We start from the raw sequence: 20,004 nt of genomic DNA, 5'->3' as shown, positions 1-20,004 counted from the left end.
TAACGCTTGCACTTACCCACTCCTATCTATTTTTCCTGTCATTTTATTTCGTGTGTATCCACTGCTATAGATATATCAATTATCTATCTTTATTGCCCTTTTCCTATTTTATGTATCAGTGATATAAACCACGTGACGCGGGTATTAAATCAACATAAAAAAAACAAGATGATTTTCATCATTAATGTTAAGAGCATGTCTATGTGAAATATGACATTTAGGTAAGCTGAGAAAAGGTATTAACTCACAAAATCAGTTGCATTTCTTATTATCAGACCCAAGGAATTTGTTTCCAAAATATTAAATATGAATTTATATATATATATATATATATATATATATATATATATATATATATATATATATATATATATATATATATATATATATTGCTTGTTTCTTTTTAATGAGCACTATCAATAACCTCGTAAATTTATTGGTTTTAAATGTTGGACGCATTTATATTGGAATTAATATATATGAGTATATATATATATATATATATATATATATATATTTATATATATATGTAAGTATATATATATATATATATAAATGTCATTATAGATATAATAGCATATTATGAATGAAATAAAAAAGAAAAAACATGTAAGTATGAGCTGAATTAAAGAAATAAATTGTAAGATGATCAACATTATTAAATTTAAACTATAGACTTTTGTCATTTATTCTTTATATATCTATATATATATATATTTATTTATCTAGATGTCTATATATATATATATATGTGTGTATGTGTTTGTGTGTGTGTGTGTGTATTTATATACCTTACGTTTCTGTATTTTCAATTTATATTATTTGTATTGCTCGGACTACAATTCTGATCTTTGGTATAATTTTTACAATGGTTCGGTGGATGTGACTTCCACTTTTTCAGGTGCCTCTTCTACCATTCGAGAATGTTTCTGTAGACTATGTACGGAATAAAAACAAATGTATTTAATTTACGTGGATAGTATACACTCGTTCCGTCAGCCATTACTTTGTATAAGTTCTTAGCAATTCACAAATTAATGTTCGGACCAACTTCACTGTCGATCGACTATTTAACATTAAAAAACAATTAACTTCGCAACTGGATGTTTCTCAAGTACTCTAACGAGTATGCCAATGATCCGTGCACCTTTTGTTTAGAGTCCATAGTCTGGCAGAAAGAGTATCGAGTTCTACAAGACAAAACTGAAGAATGCCGGGGGTTACATCGTTCGAAACCTTATGAAAATGACATTGAAGATGAAGTCTGAAGAATCTGCATAATTTGATTAATATAAGCGATGAACATTTATTTACAAATCTTACAGTGACGCACACATTCAACCTCCCCGTATGTATATATATACATATATATATATATATATATATATATATATATATATATATATATATATATATATATATATATATGTATATGTATATAATCATGGGTATATATATATATATATATATATATATATATATATATATATATATATATATATATGTATATATATATATATATATATGTATGTATATATATATACGCTTGTGAGTATTCATTCGCATCCCAAATGGGATCCGGAAAAGGATATTTGTTTGTCACCTGCCACGATGAGGAGTCGGAAATGGCGGAAGTAACAATGTCTCCTTTCCACACTAACAATGCACGAGTAAAAGCCCTAGAAACAAAAATATAATAGTTCGGCTTCGGAGTTGTCTAACACTTAAGTGCGAACAGGACACAGGACACGGCACCCTACCCAGCTTCACAAGATGGACGTCTCAGTTGACAATTACAGCCAACTTGCTGTGAATAGTTAATGGGCGATTTTTTCTCGTTTGGAGCTTTTATGTTTTGTGTAATCTATTTTTTTTCGTTGTTAAGAAAGAGTTTTAAGCATTCGTTCTTTTACTGTTGTGGTGAGGTGATTTTAATGATGGCGGAGATAATTTTTTTTCACTTCATAGTTTGGGATTGGAGAGTTGGCTGTTCATTAGTAAATATCTTACTGTGCTACCTCTCGAGAAAAAGAGGACAACACTGGATGGACATTTTTTTTTTACAATAGACAGGATGGCGTAGTGATTTACGATTGTCCTTAAAATATGAACTTCTCTGTGTTACAGCGTTTCACGTCCAATTCTCTCCATTCAATGTTCTCTCTTCCCTACCGAGACTTTTGCCACAAATGCAAACTGCAAAATAAAATAAAATAAAAGTATCAATTTTGAATATGATCCCTAAATAAATGCCCGTTTTTATCCAACATCGCTCATATCGCGTTTCCGATTTCTCTCTCCATTAGAAGTTTTAGGATAAAGTAGGTTTACAGGATTCCAAATGGTAACTAGGACTGTTTCCTGTCACGGACGGACAAAATTAGGTTTTATTATCCAATATTAGGAAAAAAAGGAGACAGCTGTTTTTTCATTTGTGTTCAAGCCTTTAACTGGTGAGTTCTTTTATTTCATTGTATAGAAGACTCGTTACTCCTATCCTTGTTAGAGCCACAGTTTTCTTCGTATATTTAGATCATTCGGACTACTGTTCTCAGCTTTGTCATCTAGTACTGTTCGCATCTTATTTTTGAAACGTTTCCGTCGTAACTTACAACTGAATTTTACAAAGAACTTCCTTTGACACCCCAGATGCCTCTGGCATATATTTTCTCAGTATCACGCGAACGAAGGATTGGAGCTTCCACCTTTAGAAGAGTATTACATATAACCCAATTTTACCTAGTAATTTATCTATTACGACCCGGATCCTTTTGTGTATATATTTTTTTTAGCTTTGCCTATCGCCCGAACTAAGGATTGGAGCTTAAACCCTCAGAAGAGTGTAACTAACAATTAGAGTTTATCAAATAATTTATATAGTAGGTTTCCGATCATCACAGACGTTTTTTCAGTAGGTGGCGCACTAAGAATTAAACTTCAATCCCTAAAAAGAGTGTAATTGACAAACTTTTATCAAGTGTTTATCTATTAGGCATCGGAGCTTGGAGTTTTAATACTCAATCCTCGTTGTGAATGATAATGAAAATAAAATTAAGAATTGCTGGAAATCTACAATGGTATCCATATGACTTAAATAAAACATTTTAAAATTTTATTTGGAAGTCACAATATATGAAGACTCGAAAGCCAAAGTTAATGAATGTAAATGGTAGTGTATAAACCCTTAATGGTGTAAGTTGGATAGAATTTAATTATTCATGGAGAGGGTTAAACAAGTGCTTGTTTATATTCGATTTGAAGGAAGGGTGCATTCTACAGGGACGCAGGCCAGTAGACCAGTGTTCCACAAGCGGCCAGTTCTGGGAAATCAGATTTCTTCATGAAAGAGACAGAGATAGAGATTGTTGTAATTGTTGAAAGTGGTTTGAGCTAGTCGTTGTTTTTTGGTTTTTTTTGTAAAAGTTTGGCAAGAAGGGAATCAAAGATTGGAGTTCAGTCGAGCACTTTTCATGAAAATGAAAATAGAGCAGTGATAGGCACGCAAAGTCTCTTATGGGGTACAGAGGTCGTAGTGAGGAGAAAATGGCATCAGCTACAAAGTTTCTGTTTAAAAATTAAGTGCACGTACCTTAGTTCAACCGACAGATATCAAAGTTCGACTAGGTAGATCTGAAAGGTCGGAGTTACGGAGTTATATCGACTGAAACGTTATAAAAATAATACTTAAGTAGTTCGAATGATGTAAATATTATATAGCTTTAATTATTATTTCACTAGTTCCGAAATCTCTATTTTGCTGATTAGATTTCTTTAGATATAAATGCGATATTCCTCATCTTCGATATTTTTTTATCTAACTTATAAAAGTCACTATGCCTGTTAGTCTGTTAATCTTTATGTTTTTTACGAAATTAAAGTTACAGATTTTTTTCTTTTATGTGCATTTAGCCGCTTAAAATAGATTTAAGCGGTCAAAATAGGGTCAATTTAAAAGAAAAACATTATACATTTTGTACATTCATCTTCGTTTATATTTAATCTCTTCATACACGTGTCACATTGATACAGTAGTAACGTCACCTGTTTTGAATGCTAGTTCTGATTTCTGTTTCGATTCTAGCTGATGGCATCCAAATACCTTTTTCCAAACTAATAATAATTATATATACTTTTGCAAAACTAATAATAAATATTTATACGAAATCTGGACAAATAGATATATCATTTTAAGCATATTTTACGAAGGGACAAAGCCGGGCTAAACCACGCTAGTATATATATATATATATATATATATATATATATATATATATATATATATATATATATATATGAGGAGATAAACAGTTTACATTTAGTTTCCACAAATAGCCCTCTGTTTCTGTCAATGGAAATTAATTTATCATTCCTTATCATTTTCCCTGAACGATCTGACGTGTAACGGCACATGATTCAGGGTCGCCTGATGAAGTATTAGTGCCTAAAACGGATGGCTGGTTGTAACTATTTGCTTACTAATAAATAAAATCTATTTTGCTCTTGTTATTAAACATTATTTAACAACTTCGTTGTCTTCAGTAGTTCCTACCTTCGAATATCTCAGGCCTATATATATATATATATATATATATATATATATATATATATATATATACACTAACACACACACACATATAGATATATAGACAGATATATAAATAAATAGATATATATATATATATATAGATATATAAACAATAAATGACAAAAGTCTATATTTTAAATTTAATAATGTTGATCTTACAATTTATTTCTTTAATTCAGCTCATACTTACATGTTTTCTTCTGTTTTCTTTCATTCGTAATTTCGTATATATTCGTATATATATAAAAATATGTATGTATGTATGTATATATATATATATATATGTGTGTATGTATGTATGCGTGTATGTGTATGGTAATCTATAGAAAAAATCGTCGTACTGTATCACATCCACGTATCATATATCACACATTGGCCAGACAGTAAAGTGTATCAGGCAGATTTAGTTGCTTTGTTGACAGCTAACGTAGAATCAATCCTGGCTTAAAGAAAGTGCCTTTCTAGCCGTATGTAAGGCACATGAAACGACAACGAACGGTCAATCTGTATATATATATATATATATATATATATATATATATACACGTATATATATATGTATATATATATATGCGTGTGTGTTGTGTGTGTGTGTGTGTTTGTGTGCATGGGTGGGTGTCTGTGTGTGTATAATATATGTGTTCTTCCTACATATAGGATTAGCTATTATTTGGATAGAATAATGATGCCAAACTTACATTATAAATATAAAAATATAAGAAATATTGTTCACTTAAATTACAAAGCAGTGCAAAAATATGTAAAGAAAATATGTAATGCTATAAATCCTCGCTACTCTTCATATTGAGTTTGTTTGCACATAAATTAAAACATCAGACACAGCCAGTAACAGTTTAAAAAGTTTATGAAAATAAAATATCTATAGCAAGAAGTGAGTTTGACATGTCATATATATATATATATATATATATATATATATATACATATGTGTGTATATATATATATATATATATATATATATATATATATATATTGTGGTAAAGCAATCCTAGTAAACAGCATGAGAAAGAACTGACTTTACATAGAATACATAATAAACCCCTAAGTATATGAATGCGATATTTTTTATATATATTAGTAGTTCCACTCGGTTTTACTCGACCCCTATGTACTGTTCATGAGTTCATGTGGATATGTATATATTAAAAAGTGTAAATATGTACAGTAATGCCTGTCTATAAAATAGTCTTCTTTAACTACTATAGAGACATTTGGTAGAGACCGTTTGCCGTTTATTGTTTTAGAATCAAATTAAATTAAAATGTTTGACTCATGCCCAGACAATCTCTATCAAAAATTTCAAGTGTCAATAAACATAGGCGAAAGAGTTTGGTTGAGTTCTCAAAAAACAAATCGTTGAACTATGACCCCCATAACAGCAACATTTCTGGCCGAGCCCCGATCCAAAAGATTTTCTCAAATCTTAATACAAGGTATGTCAAATTCGAGTCTTTAGACCGAGAATTGACAGAATTATTTGTAAGGGAAATGCACACAGACAGACATACAGAAACACACACAATCATTTTCACTTTTATATGGAGTCAATGTTTTTTCCATCAAAGTTAAAGATCCAGTGTTTTGTACCGAACATTGGCATTCGAGAATAAGTGGTTTAGGGTGTTGGCAAATAACAGCATAATATGATCAATTGTGAGGCGATGAAAATAATTGGCAAACGTACCAAAAACCTCACTTGAATAAAAAATAATGCAACTATCATCTGCATTGGAAGAGACAACATGAATATGATCCATTATTAAAAGATCAATGTTAGATTATGAAAATTAGTTCGACAAATCATTCTATACGAATGGATTCAAGTGAAAAAAAATAATCAGATGCTGACACAAACGTTGCCGCATAAATCGAACTGACGTCAATAACAGCGCTGTTAATGGAGACTTTCAAGATGGTCACAAATTGTTATATAATAAAAAACTAAAAAAGTATATCAATTCATCTCCACACGTCATCTTTCCGAGAAATCGGTTCACTTATCCAACCTGGCATTACGATTTGCATTTAGTCCCGATCCGTGTAAAGATTGATCTATTAGGTCGAGATGTATGAAACACAGGGGCTCAATATTATTGTAAATAGCAATTGAAATGAAGTGTGACGACATATAATATAGTATACTGTGATTACCAAATCAAAACACATACACACAGAGTAGCACTGACGACTAGTAACGCGATGGTTTTAAGTTCAATCCTCTGATGAGGACACGTGCTAGCCAAGTCTCACTGATGTGTTGTGATACAACAAACAGTACTGTGTGTGGATGACATACATTTAAGCCCCCCCCCCTTTGTGTAGCGCACTGTCGTAAATGTATCTCACTCGCCACTTATATAACTATATAGCGAGGTTTGCCGTTTGTTTGTCTGTAAAAAACAAAAACGAGCAGCGCGAGAGCTGTAAATGCGGTGGACGAGTATTTATTAAAATGGACATTTGATGAGAATATTGGCGATCACCACTTCCATGGGCAAGTATGGAAAAAACTGCCAATTATCTAACGCGATCGTTGTAGATTCAATCCTTGGCTAGGAAAGGTCCTAGTGTAGCTGCAATGATTAGTTGTGATACAAAAAAAAAAGACAGTACTCGATGTGAATGACTATATATTAAAGTCCCACTCTTTGGCACTGTCGTAATGTATCTCACTTAAATGTCTAAAAAGCCAATGCTGCTGTTTGTTTGTAATAAAACGAGTAGCTCAAGCACGGTAAAAGCCGTGGACGAGTGATTATTAAAGTGGACATTTGTTGAGATAAAATTGGGCCAGGTTCTATCGTTGGAAAGATGCTAGTCTTGCCGCACTGATAGGTTGTAATACAACAAAACAGTACTGTATGTGGTTGACTATATATATATATATATATATATATATATATATACACTTGTGCCCGATATTATTCATACCCCCCTTGAAAATTGAGTTTATTAGGTGTAACTTTGTAAGAATTTATTGTTTACGTCCATATTGATACATATTCTTAATAAACCTCTTCTGATCATTTTCGTCATTTTAAAATCTCGGGATACTTGTAATAAAAGAAATATACAGCTATTTATAAAATCTGCAATGTTCAAAAATAATCATACCCCCTTATTTTTTCAGTATAAATCGAGTTTCTGACTGTTTGTTTCCTGTTTGATTCTTATTTTGAATGTTTTTATACAATCTGTGATTAATTTCATTTCGTTTTTTGCATTTTTCAGAAATTAAAATGATATCAACTGAAAACCAATAAAAGAATAAAAATTATTAGAATGGGGAAGAAAAAGAGCTGAGTAATTATCTTAGGACTAAAATTGTGAATTCCCATAAGGATGGTTTAGGTTACAAGTCAATTTCCAAGAAATTTGAGGTCCCTACAGCAACAGTACAGAGCATCATCAAAAAATTCCAGAGCCACCACACAACAAACAACTTGATTGGTAGAGGAAGGAAAAGGAAACTGTCTGCTAGAGCCACCAGGAATATTGTAAGAAGTGTTAATGCAAATACAACCACCACTACTAAGGACATTTTAGAAAATCTGGAGTCTTTTGGCATAACAATATCAAGGCAAACATTGCAAAGGACTCTGCATGAAAATGGTCTGAAAGGAAGAAGACCAAGAAGGACTCCGTTGCACACCGAAAAACACCTTGCAGCACGTCTAAAGTTTGCTAGGACCCATGTGAATTCTCTAGAGTCCGTTTTCTCAAGTATTTCGTGGACTGACGAAACAAAAATTGAATTGTTTGGCCATATGGATGCTTCTTACGTTTGGAGGAAGAAAGGAGAAGCTTACAACCCAAAGAACACCATACCCACGGTGAAACATGGTGGTGGTAGCCTAATGTTTTGGGGCTCCTTTTCGGCTAGTGGTCCAGGTAGTTTGGTCAAGATAGATTGAACCATGAAGAAGGAGCAATATTTGGAGATACTCCAGAAAAAAAACATTAGACAGGATGCGGAGAAGCTCCATTTAGGACCAAACTGGGCCCTTCAACAGGATAATGATCCAAAACATACTGCAAAAATAGTCAAGAAATGGTTTGAGGATAATCAAATTAATGTTTTGGAATGGCCTAGCCAGAGTCCTGACCTGAACCCTATCGAAAACTTCTGGCACATAATGAAAACTGACGTTAAAAAGCGGAAACCTAGAAATTTGAGGGATTTGGAGAACTACTGCATTGAAGAATGGTCAAAAATCAGTGTTGATGCTTGTAAAAACCTTGTTGATAAATATCCAAAACGGTTACAGGCAGTTATTAAGAATAAAAGGCATGCTATTGACTATTAGTAAGAGAGGTATGAATAATTTTGAACTAGTGCCATTATTGTTTTTCTTTGTGTAATGTTTCAAACTTGCATCATTTATTTATTTGTTGAGTTTAAATTAAATGCTTATGCTTGATTTATTGTTTGAAATCCCTTTAATATTGTCTACCTTCTGGTTTGAGCAATATTCTTATAGAAATCTCAAAGATCCGAGGGGTATGAATAATATCGGGCACAAGTGTATATGTATATATATGGTAACACATCTGTTACTAACCAGTCTCAACGTTGCTAAACTGTATGTCACCGCGATTATGCCGTATTTAGGAATTCAAGAGGTTGTATGTTCTCTCTGCTTATCTCAGCATTTGTGTCCGGTCGTCCTGAGAATACACTTTACTTGCCACTGGTATTTAACAATGTCGACTCAGGAGAGTGGTTGGAGATTGCGCACATCCTGCCACAAAAATTCCGCGCGCAGGCACCCCTTCGTTGGTATCCATAGTCCGCCAAGGACTAGAGGAGTCCCCTCCTGTATATATATATATATATATATATATATATATATATATATATATATATATATATATATATATATATATACATACAGGTCGCAGGAAAGATGGTGGGATCCTTCTACCGCTCCAGAAGATATCTCACTACTGATGCAATTCTCTATCTATATAAAAGCCAAGTACGGCCAAGGATGGAATACTGTTGCCATATCTGGGCAGGAGCTGCCAAAAACAGCCTATCATGCCTTGACAGAGTACAAAATAGACTTCGTGGTTTAGTGGGGGATGCCCTTTTCTCTACCCTGCAACCCCTCTCCCACAGAAGAGACGTTGCGAGCCTATCCTTTTTTTATCGTTATTTTCATGGCAGGTGCTCGTCTGAACTCCAATCCCTGGTCTCCCCTCGCCAATCTTTCACGAAAAACACCCGTCTAGCTGAATCCACTGTGAAAAATTTCCCCCACTCTATATCTGTGCCTAAATCAAAACGTGGATTTCATGAGCAAAGCTTCTTTCTTAGAACTGCACGCCTGTGGAACTCTGTTCCGTCTGCCTGCTTCCCTCCGGACTACAACTTGGGTGTCTTCAAGTCTAATGTTAACAAATTCCTAATGAACAGCCCCCCTAATTAAACACTTCATAAAATCTCCTCACTAACGTGATGTACTTGCAATAACCCTTATCCCTGAGTGGCTTCCGGGCCTGGATAAGTGGTGATCACTGTGTATATATATATATATATATATATATATATATATATATATATATATATATATATATACGTTTCTTGATAACTTATTTTACCGACTAAATAGAACGGTCGATTTGTTTCGCTCTAGTTATGGTCCTCTGCTCTGGTGAAAATAATGACGCCCCACTGATATATAAAAATGTCATTCTCGATGACTCTTATGGATGGTTGGTTGTTAGAAGGGAGATGCACGCATGGAGTTCAACGAAAAGATTATGCTCGAACCTAAGTAGTCGACCAATATTATCCTTTTCCGCACTTCTCATATAAGCATTTGTGCCCACCTAAAACGTCTCTTCTAATATAATAGAGTCACTGTAGTCAAAACCCATCGTTGTTTTGTTCTGCCATTGTCGTTTTACTGGAAGGACCTAATTTTAATAACGTCTAATGTTTCAAACATTTTACTTTTAATATTCATTTTTGAGAAGTGATCAAGTGTGTTGTCTCTTTTACACGGCTGTCGGCGTCCAGGTCACATTTTAATTCGCCTGCAAGTGACTCTATAAGTCACTAAGTCGGTCGAAGGTCAGTCCATAACAATTTTGTGCTTAGCCTTTTTGGTTAAGATCAAACGTATTTTGTTAATAGATGTTGTTCTTAGCTTTTTACGCATTTCTTGGACTTCGGTTCGGGATCAAAGTGTCTTTTGACTTTGTTTAGTTCTGGAGTGACAAGGATTACCAACGACCCCCAAAATCCCCCCTTTTGAGTTGGCCATGTGCCTAAGTTTTTTGTTCATCGTTGATTTTTTTCTGTATTTTTTAACATGAATAAAAGATTTAATATCTCAAAGTGTAGTACCTGTTCCGGCAGATGCTGCAAGCTATGACTAGCAAAGACCAGATGTGGGGGCAACCCCACATGCCTGACCATTAACCAGCTCCCATTCCCCACCTCTCGGGAGCTGGTCCCCTTTTTCCCTTCCCCCTCCCTTCACTCCTCACATTAAAAATCGGCCTTGTGCCTAATTTGCTCGGTGGGGGAGCAAATAAATACCACCTGTTCTGGCAGATACTGCAAGCAAAGACCCTATGTGGGGGCGATCCCACAGATAAAACCTTGGTCAATGGGGGGGGGGTAATTGTCACTATCCAGCCCCCCCCTACTCCCCGGGGAGTTGGTCCCCATTCCCCCTTCACTCCCCACATTAACAATCGCATTGTGCCTTATTTGCTCGGTGGTGGAGCAAATAAATACATCAAAGTGTAGTACCTGTTCCGGCAGATGCTGCAAGCAAAGACCATTGCCCTTGTGGCAATTTTCTGGTCCGTGTAGGGGCAACCCTACTTGTGCCAGCTGGCAAATAACTATCCAGGTCCTATTTCCCACCTATCAGGAGATGGTCCCCTTTTCCCTTCCCCCTCCCCTTCACTCCTCACATTAAAAATCGGCCTTGTGCCTAATTTGCTAATAAATATCACCTGTTCCGGCAGATAAGCAAGCAACAAACCCTTCATACAAATTGTCACTATCCAGCTCCCCTACTCCCCGGGGAGGTGGCCCAATTTCCCCCACACTCCTCACATTAAAAATCGGCCTTGTGCCTAATTTGCTCGGTGGGGGAGCAAATAAATCAGCTTTTCTTGGCCTTTTGGCCAAGATCAAAGTGTAGTATCTGTTCTTACAGATACTGCAAGCAAAAGCCATATGTGGGGGCGACCCCACATATAAGACCTTGGACAATGTAGGGGCAAACCTTCATACCAATTGACATTATCCAGCTACCCTACTCCCCGGGGAGTTGGCCCCCATTTCCCCATCACTCCTCACATTAAAAATCGGCCTTGTACCTAATTTACTCGGTGGGGGATCAAATAAGTACAAACTCTTGATACAAATTGTCACTATCCAGCTCCCCTACTCCCCGGGGAGTTAGTCCCCCTTTCTCCTTTCACTCCGCACATTAAAAATCGGCCTTATGCCTAATTTGCTCGGTGGGGGAGCAAATATATACCGCTTTTGGGGGGGCATTGAGACCAAGATCACAGTGTAGTATCTGTCCCTGCAGATACTGCAAGCAAAGACCATATGTGGGGGCAGCTAACGTATAAGACCTTGGTCAATATAGGGGCAACCCTTTTTCCAATTGTAACTATCCAGCTCCCCTACTCCCCGTGGCGTTGGTCCACATTTCCCCTTCACTCCTCGCATTAAAAATCGGCCTTGTGCCTAATTTGCCCGGTGGGGGAGCAAATAAATACAAACTCTTCATACCAATTGTCACTATCCAGCTCCAACTCCCCTCTCCCCGGATAGTTAGTCCCCATTACCCCTTCTGTCCTCACATTATAATCTTACTTGTGCCTAATTTGGTCGGTGAGGGAGCAAATAAATACCCTTTTCTTGGCCTGTTGTCCAATATCAAATGTAGTATCTGCCAGAGCAGATACTGCAAGCAAAGACCATATGTGGGGGCCACCCCACATATAAGACCTTGGTCAATGTAAGGGGCTACTCATCATACCAATTGTCACTATCCCGCACCTTTAATCTCCGGGGAGGTGGCCCCCATTTCCCCTTCACTCCTCACATTAAAAATCGACATTGTACCTAATTTGCTCGGTTTGGGGCCAAATACATACCCTTTTTCTTTAACTTTTGGCCAAGATCAAAGTGTAGTATCAAAGTGCAGTGTGCTTTTTATGTATTTAAGTCATTTCAGCCCATTTTTTGGTCATTTTAGTTTATCGTTAAGAAGTTCATGTCAATCCTACATTCACGCGTTCATTCATTACACGATAGCACGCGACTAATATCTATCGGCCTTGTTTTATTCAAATTGCATTCTAGTTCATTTGGTAATTATTACCTATTTTTTGTCAAAAACGTTGGCAGTAAACAAATGTTTGGATTTTGGATTTTTATTTTATAACCTTTATGTGCATTTGATTATACTTTTGAGGTTTCATACATTAGTGGCTAGGAGCACGCTTTTGCTAAAGTAATTTCTCCTTACACACCCCATATGTATCTTAATATTATGTTATTTATGCATATCGCTCGAGACAAGGCATGTGGCATGCCTTGTCTCGAGCGATATGCATAAATAACATAATATTAAGATACATATGGGGTGTGTAAGGAGAAATTACTTTAGCAAAAGCGTACTCCTAGCCACTAATGTATGAAACCTCAAAAGTATAATCAAATGCACATAAAGGTTATAAAATAAAAATCCAAAATCCAAATCCACTTGGTATGAAAAGTTAACAAGAACGAAATCATATTATTTCAAAGAAAAGAGATGCCTATTGACCATAGTATACAAACAACGGACTAAAGTTGCAAGGAGAAGGAAGACTATGAACAGGAAAAGTGTCCCATAACCCTGAAGTCCTCAGAAAGAGGCTACTGGAACAGAAAGTTGTGTTACGATAGGGAATTTAATCAGGGAAAAAAAGAAAGCAAGGAATGGTTCAGACAAATCTGAGAAACATATACCGGTAGTATTTGTAGAAATAACCGAGGTTAGCAAGATAACGGATGTAAGAGAATGGTTGAAAGGATGAAGAAAGTGTGGGTCCAATTAAATTACAGACAGTTATTTCTTATTTATCAAGGGCATTCAAATGGATCACAGATTAAGCAGTGATAATATGACAGCGGTAATCTATACCTTGTCTGATAGAGGATAGGACCTCACTTATGCGTTACGGTTAATAGAGTTTTAATAAGTGAACGTGTTGAGGGATATGTCGATGTTGATAACTGATTAAAATGCACTATTTTCTAATGAATTAACGGACACTGCAAAAAAAAAAAATATATATATATATGCCGGATAAGGACGAAACCAATTCAATGAAATAAACCAATTCAACATTTAGCAATGCCTTCTTGAGAATTCAGGCGTATATTAAACGAAACTAAACACAAATAAAGAGGAAGATAGTAATAAAATCTTATGAATAAAAATGCAAAAGCAAAAACAGAATAAAGATAATAAAAACAAATGAAAACACTTATTCTTTTCACTAAAAACTTTGCAAAAGCCTCACTATTCTTTTTTTCTTTTTTTTTTCAAGAACGACAAATTCTGTCGGCTCGGCCTTCTTTATCTCTGCCATTTTATTTTTCTGTTAACCCGCTGTCGTTATTGTCGTTGGGGTTTGGAGTAAGACAACTATTTCTGTGTGCTCATCCGGGCGCGAAGAACCAGTCGGAGATATTTGTCATCGGTGGATGCAATGACGGAGGCATGGAAGCGGCAAGGAGCTGACAGGTTTAAAATAGTAAATGAGGAGAAACCATCGAAGCGGCAAATATCCCCTCACTCTGCAGCTGAGTATTTGCTGTCCTATCAAGACAATATATCACCTCGCTAAGCAAACTTTCCCACCATCACAGTGTGACTCTCTCTCACACTCACACATATCCTCTCCCCTTTATATATATATATATATATATATATATATATATATATATATATATATATATATATATATATATAGTAATTTATAAAATATATATGGCGATTAAACTACACTGAATATTCCGCGTTTCATCCACTCTAGGATCCTTCAGGCTATTGCGCCTAGAGTGGATGAAACGCGGAATATTCAGTGTAGCTTAATCGCCATATATATTTTATAAATTACTAACCAGCTCTACCTATGTATTGAGAACTCTTGAAGTAAATACTTAAAGTTTGCGCATACATTCATACTTTTCTATATTATTTTATGTGAGTAAATGAAGTAGTTATATATATATATATATATATATATATATAAGTGAAAGTTTATGTGTGAGTGTGTATGTGTGACTGAGTACATTTCCCTACGATATAACTCTGTCAATTCTAAATCTACAGATTCGAAATTCGATATACAGGGTACTGAGATTTGGGAAAATCTATGTGATCGGGTTTGGGCCAGAAATTTGGCTGTTAAGGGGTCACAGTTTAACGATTTGACCTTTTAGAACTCTAACAAACTCCTCCGACAATTTTGGGTCTAAACACTTGAAATTTTAGATATAAGTTCCTTGGACATGGATCCAACTTATTAACTCGATTAGGGCCCAAATGTTAAGGGGTCATAATAGGGGTCAAATTTAAAAAAAATTGACCGTTTTGGGGGGCTCAACATACACCTCCAAACACCCGGGCAATGCCGGGCACCCATGCTTGTATATATATAGACGTGAATGATTCAAAGCGGAGGTGTATGCGTGTCGTATATAGCCGTACAATTTGCATGTGCTCCAAAGTGAGTTTGTATCTCCCAATTTATTATAAATTTATCATTATTATAACCCATGAGAAAATAGGATCCGTAACAAGCTAGACATTTTTGACGCTTTCCATTTCGAAAACTATTAGGAGACGCTCAGCGTTGCCCGGCTGCACAATAAACATAAATATGATATTGTAATTACTATTATGTACTATTATAGAATAAATCCCCGATTGAATATTATATATTACGAGGAATAATTTGCTCTGTGGACTAAGTAGCAATATATATATATATATATATATATATATATATATATATATATATATATATATATATATATATATATGTGTGTGTGTGTGTGTGTGTGTGTGTGTATGTGTGTGTCTGGTTATGAATAGGCTCCTATATGGTTGGTTAAAAAAAAACTGATTACATATAATGATGGAAGATGTATCGAGGCATAGGAATGGGTATGTTTGATCTGGCAGAAAGGTGATTCATTAAAATTCGCGCCTGGTCCACAAAGTATGGAAATAAAAATTATAAAAGATCGTTTACAAGTGTTTTTGATATAGATGTACATAAGAATATTTTAATAAGTGTGGAATAGTGAGATCTACGTTCACGCCTAGCCTCCATAGAATGGAAATAGGCACAAAACAACAAAAAAAAAATCTATTCCTATCTATCTGCGTAAGTATATATTGATAAGTATGTTTCAGTTTGAAGAAATATGGTATAATAAAATTATGGGAAGATCGTTCGCGCCTGACCTCCATAGAATGGAAATATGTCACGAAGTTTAACAAGGTTTTTTTTTTAATATAGATCCACAGAATATTGTGATAAGTGTTTCAGTGTGAACAGGTATGGTATAATAAATTATGGGGTTCATCTATTTTATTTTTACTTTCATCATAATTTGTTTTGGTTTTGATACCCTCAAATTGGAAGCTATCTGTTTACAACCCTTCCTTTTAATAATCCATCATACTTTCATAAATCAGAGTCCAATTTTCTGTAGGCTGTTTTTGAACCCAGTCAACGATGGGTACTTTTGCTAGTATATATATAATACAGTTCATCAAATGCTGTATGTGTTTGTTTACAATATCACATCAGCTGATATTTGTGTTTTACGATAAATAGAAATGGAAAACTCAATTCTTAATAATTTTTTCGTTTAAAAATATGCAACAGAAGTAATGATTTGCGGAGATTTTAAATTGTACCTCTTCTTTTATGATAAATCAAACATATGAATAAGAAAATAATGTAAATAAAATGGTGAGGAATAATCAGGATCGAACAGTGGGATCATTCTATTTGTTGTCGAATGCTCTATTACTGGGCTATATCATAAAATGTCAATAATAATTTTTTTAAGAAGAAATAATTTTAAAGTAAAGTATTATATTCCTTGGCGGTGTAACGTAAAACATTCCCATGTAAACGTTTTTTTTATCTAGAAGTAAACAAAATAACTATTTTTCCAATTGGATGTTTTTTTCGATTTTTGATGTTCGTATGAATTATTGTTAAAATAACTGATTAGATATTACTGCCAGATTTATAAATTAGTTTTGTGTGCCATTTAAAAAAAAGATAAGCTCAGCCGTTTCGGAATCCATGAGGAAGCCACTCAGAAACACTCACACACAAAGTTATTTGTATATAATATTAGAGATAATCGCAAAACCAAATAAGTTTTTATATCTGTTTACCAAATGATGAAATCCAAAGTTTTATGGTAGAGCGTAACCCGGATATAATCGACCAGACTATAAGGAAAAGCGATATAAGAGAGATTTTAATCAGAGCCTGTGTAAATGTACAGGTTAACTCCGATATAAGGAACCCAGCCATAATATAAGAGATTTACATGGGTTCTTAAACAAGTCTTTATATTCGTGTACAAATGCTTTTTGATGAAATTCGAACTACTTTATTCTTCTAAGGTATCTTTTTCAAGACGTTTTGATCTATGTAACTGTGACCTTTCTTCATGCCTATCGTTCCGAAATTGGGAATCCTTCACCGACATCGAGAATTCGCAGATACTTTTGAACGAACTCATTTATTTTATTTTACGGGATATTCATACCCTTGTTCTATCAGATATGACAGGGTAGCCGTTTTTTTTTTTTGTCATTCCCGAAGCTATTTTGAGTATCGCAGCATCGAGATTTGTACTTCCAACTTCCAGAAGAATGTAAGTTAAACATGGATTTCACAAAGTACCTCGTTATTTACTACACACCCAGTGCTAGCAAATTCATGAACTATTTTGCTGCACTTGAAGTTCTCAGAAACCAAGAGGCCCACGACCTGGGGTTAACACATGACCCCTGTGTGTGATACACAGGTATTCGAATGTTCTATTAAACATTGAAATAATAAAGAAATTGAGAACATAATTTTACTCTCTTTGAATTTACTTGTACATCGTCGCATTTGTGTGTCTTTATATATATATATATATATATATATATATATATATATGTGTGTGTGTGTGTGTATGTATATATATATATGTATATATGTTTATACTTGAATATATATAGGTATACATATATGTATGGTTATATACATGTTTGTATATATATATATATATATATATATATATATATATATGATGAGAGAAAATATGATGATTGCAACGTCTTGTCAGACAAGTGACATTTCCCTCAGTCACTGAAAGTCCATGAGCCCGAAGATAACCTGCCATCGATTTCACACGCTGAAGCAGACATGACAGTGGAGACAGTCCTTGGCATACATACATATATATACACATGCACACATACATACACATACCTACACATAAACATACACACATGCACCCATACATACATACATACACAATACATATAACACATACCTACACACATACAAATATATACACACACGTGCACACACATATACATATACATACACACATATACAAACATATACAAATATATTCACACATATACATACAAATTCTCATACATATACATACACATGTATGCACATATACATACATACACATAAAGTTACCTACATATACCTACATATGTATATATATGCACTTATAAGCATAAACATACATACATACGCACAAATATATCTATATACGTATATACATACAAACACACATAAACATATGTACACAAAAATTATTAAATAATAATATATACACACATACATATATGCATACATATACAAATAGATTTACATCCACATGCATACACTAGTACATACACTTGTGCCCGATATTATTCATACCCCACCTTGAAAATTGAGTTTATTATGTGTAACTTTGTAAGAATTTATTGTTTACGTCCATATTGATACATATTCTTAATAAACCTCTTCTGATCATTTTCGTCATTTTAAAATCTCGGGATACTTGTAATAAAAGAAATATACAGCTATTTATAAAATCTGCAATGTTCAAAAATAATCATACCCCCTTATTTTTTCAGTATTAATCGAATTTCTGACTGTTTGTTTCCTGTTTGATTCTTATTTTGAATGCTTTTATACAACCTTTGATTAATTTCATTTCGTTTTTTGCATTTTTCAGAAATTAAAATGATATCAACTGAAAACCAATAAAAGAATAAAAATTATTAGAATGGGGAAGAAAAAAGAGCTTAGTAATGATCTTAGGACTAAAATTGCGAATTCACATAAGGATGGTTTAGGTTACAAGTCAATTTCCAAGAAATTTGAGGTCCCTACAGCAACAGTACAGAGCATCATAAAAAAATTCCAGAGCCACCACAAAACAAACAACTTGATTGGTAGAGGAAGGAAAAGGAAACTGTCTGCTAGAGCCACCCGGAATATTGTAAGAAGTGTTAATGCAAATCCAACCACCACTACTAAGGACATTTTAGAAAATCTGGAGTCTTCTGGCATAAAAATATCAAGGCAAACATTGCAAAGGACTCTGCATGAAAATGATCTGAAAGGAAGAAGACCAAGAAGGACTCCATTGCACACCGGAAAACACCTTGCAGCACGTCTAAAGTTTGCTAGGACCCATGTGAATTCTCCAGAGTCCGTTTTCTCAAGTATTTTGTGGACTGACAAAACAAAAATTGAATTGTTTGGCCATATGGATGCTTCTTACGTTTGGAGGAAGAAAGGAGAAGCTTACAACCCAAAGAACACCATACCCACGATGAAACATGGTGGTGGTAGCCTAATGTTTTGGGGCTCCTTTTCGGCTAGTGGTCCAGGTAGTTTGGTCAAGATATATGGAACCATGAAGAAGGAGCAATGTTTGGAGATACTCCAGAAAAACATTAGACAGGATGCGGAGAATCTCCATTTAGGACCAAACTGGGTCCTTCAACAGGATAATGATCCAAAACATACTGCCAAAATAGTCAAGAAATGGTTTGAGGATAATCAAATTAATGTTTTGGAATGGCCTTGCCAGAGTCCCGACCTGAACCCTATCGAAAACCTCTGGCACATATTGAAAACTGAGGTTAAAAAGCGGAAACCTAGAAATTTGAGGGATTTGGAGAACTACTGCATTGAAGAATGGTAAAAAATCAGTGTTGATGCTTGTAAAAACCTTGTTGATAAATATCCAAAACGGTTACAGGCAGTTATAAAGAATAAAGGGCATGCTATTGACTATTAGTAAGAGAGGTATGAATAATTTT

The 20,004-nt window shown here is 34.6% G+C and overlaps 1 pseudogene; it reads left to right on the top strand.

Moving 5' to 3' along the window:
• Positions 1 to 11,735: 11,735 nt before the first annotated feature.
• LOC145259360 (U2 spliceosomal RNA) lies at positions 11,736 to 11,860 on the top strand (annotated as a pseudogene).
• The last annotated feature ends 8,144 nt before the right edge of the window (positions 11,861 to 20,004 follow it).

Source organism: Euprymna scolopes, chromosome 34 (assembly GCF_053919585.1).
Source record: "Euprymna scolopes isolate OS-2025 chromosome 34, ASM5391958v1, whole genome shotgun sequence".
Classification (NCBI taxonomy): Eukaryota; Metazoa; Mollusca; class Cephalopoda; order Sepiida; family Sepiolidae; genus Euprymna; species Euprymna scolopes.
Note: the sequence above shows the minus strand (reverse complement) of the source record. Positions and strands in the feature narration are given on the sequence as shown.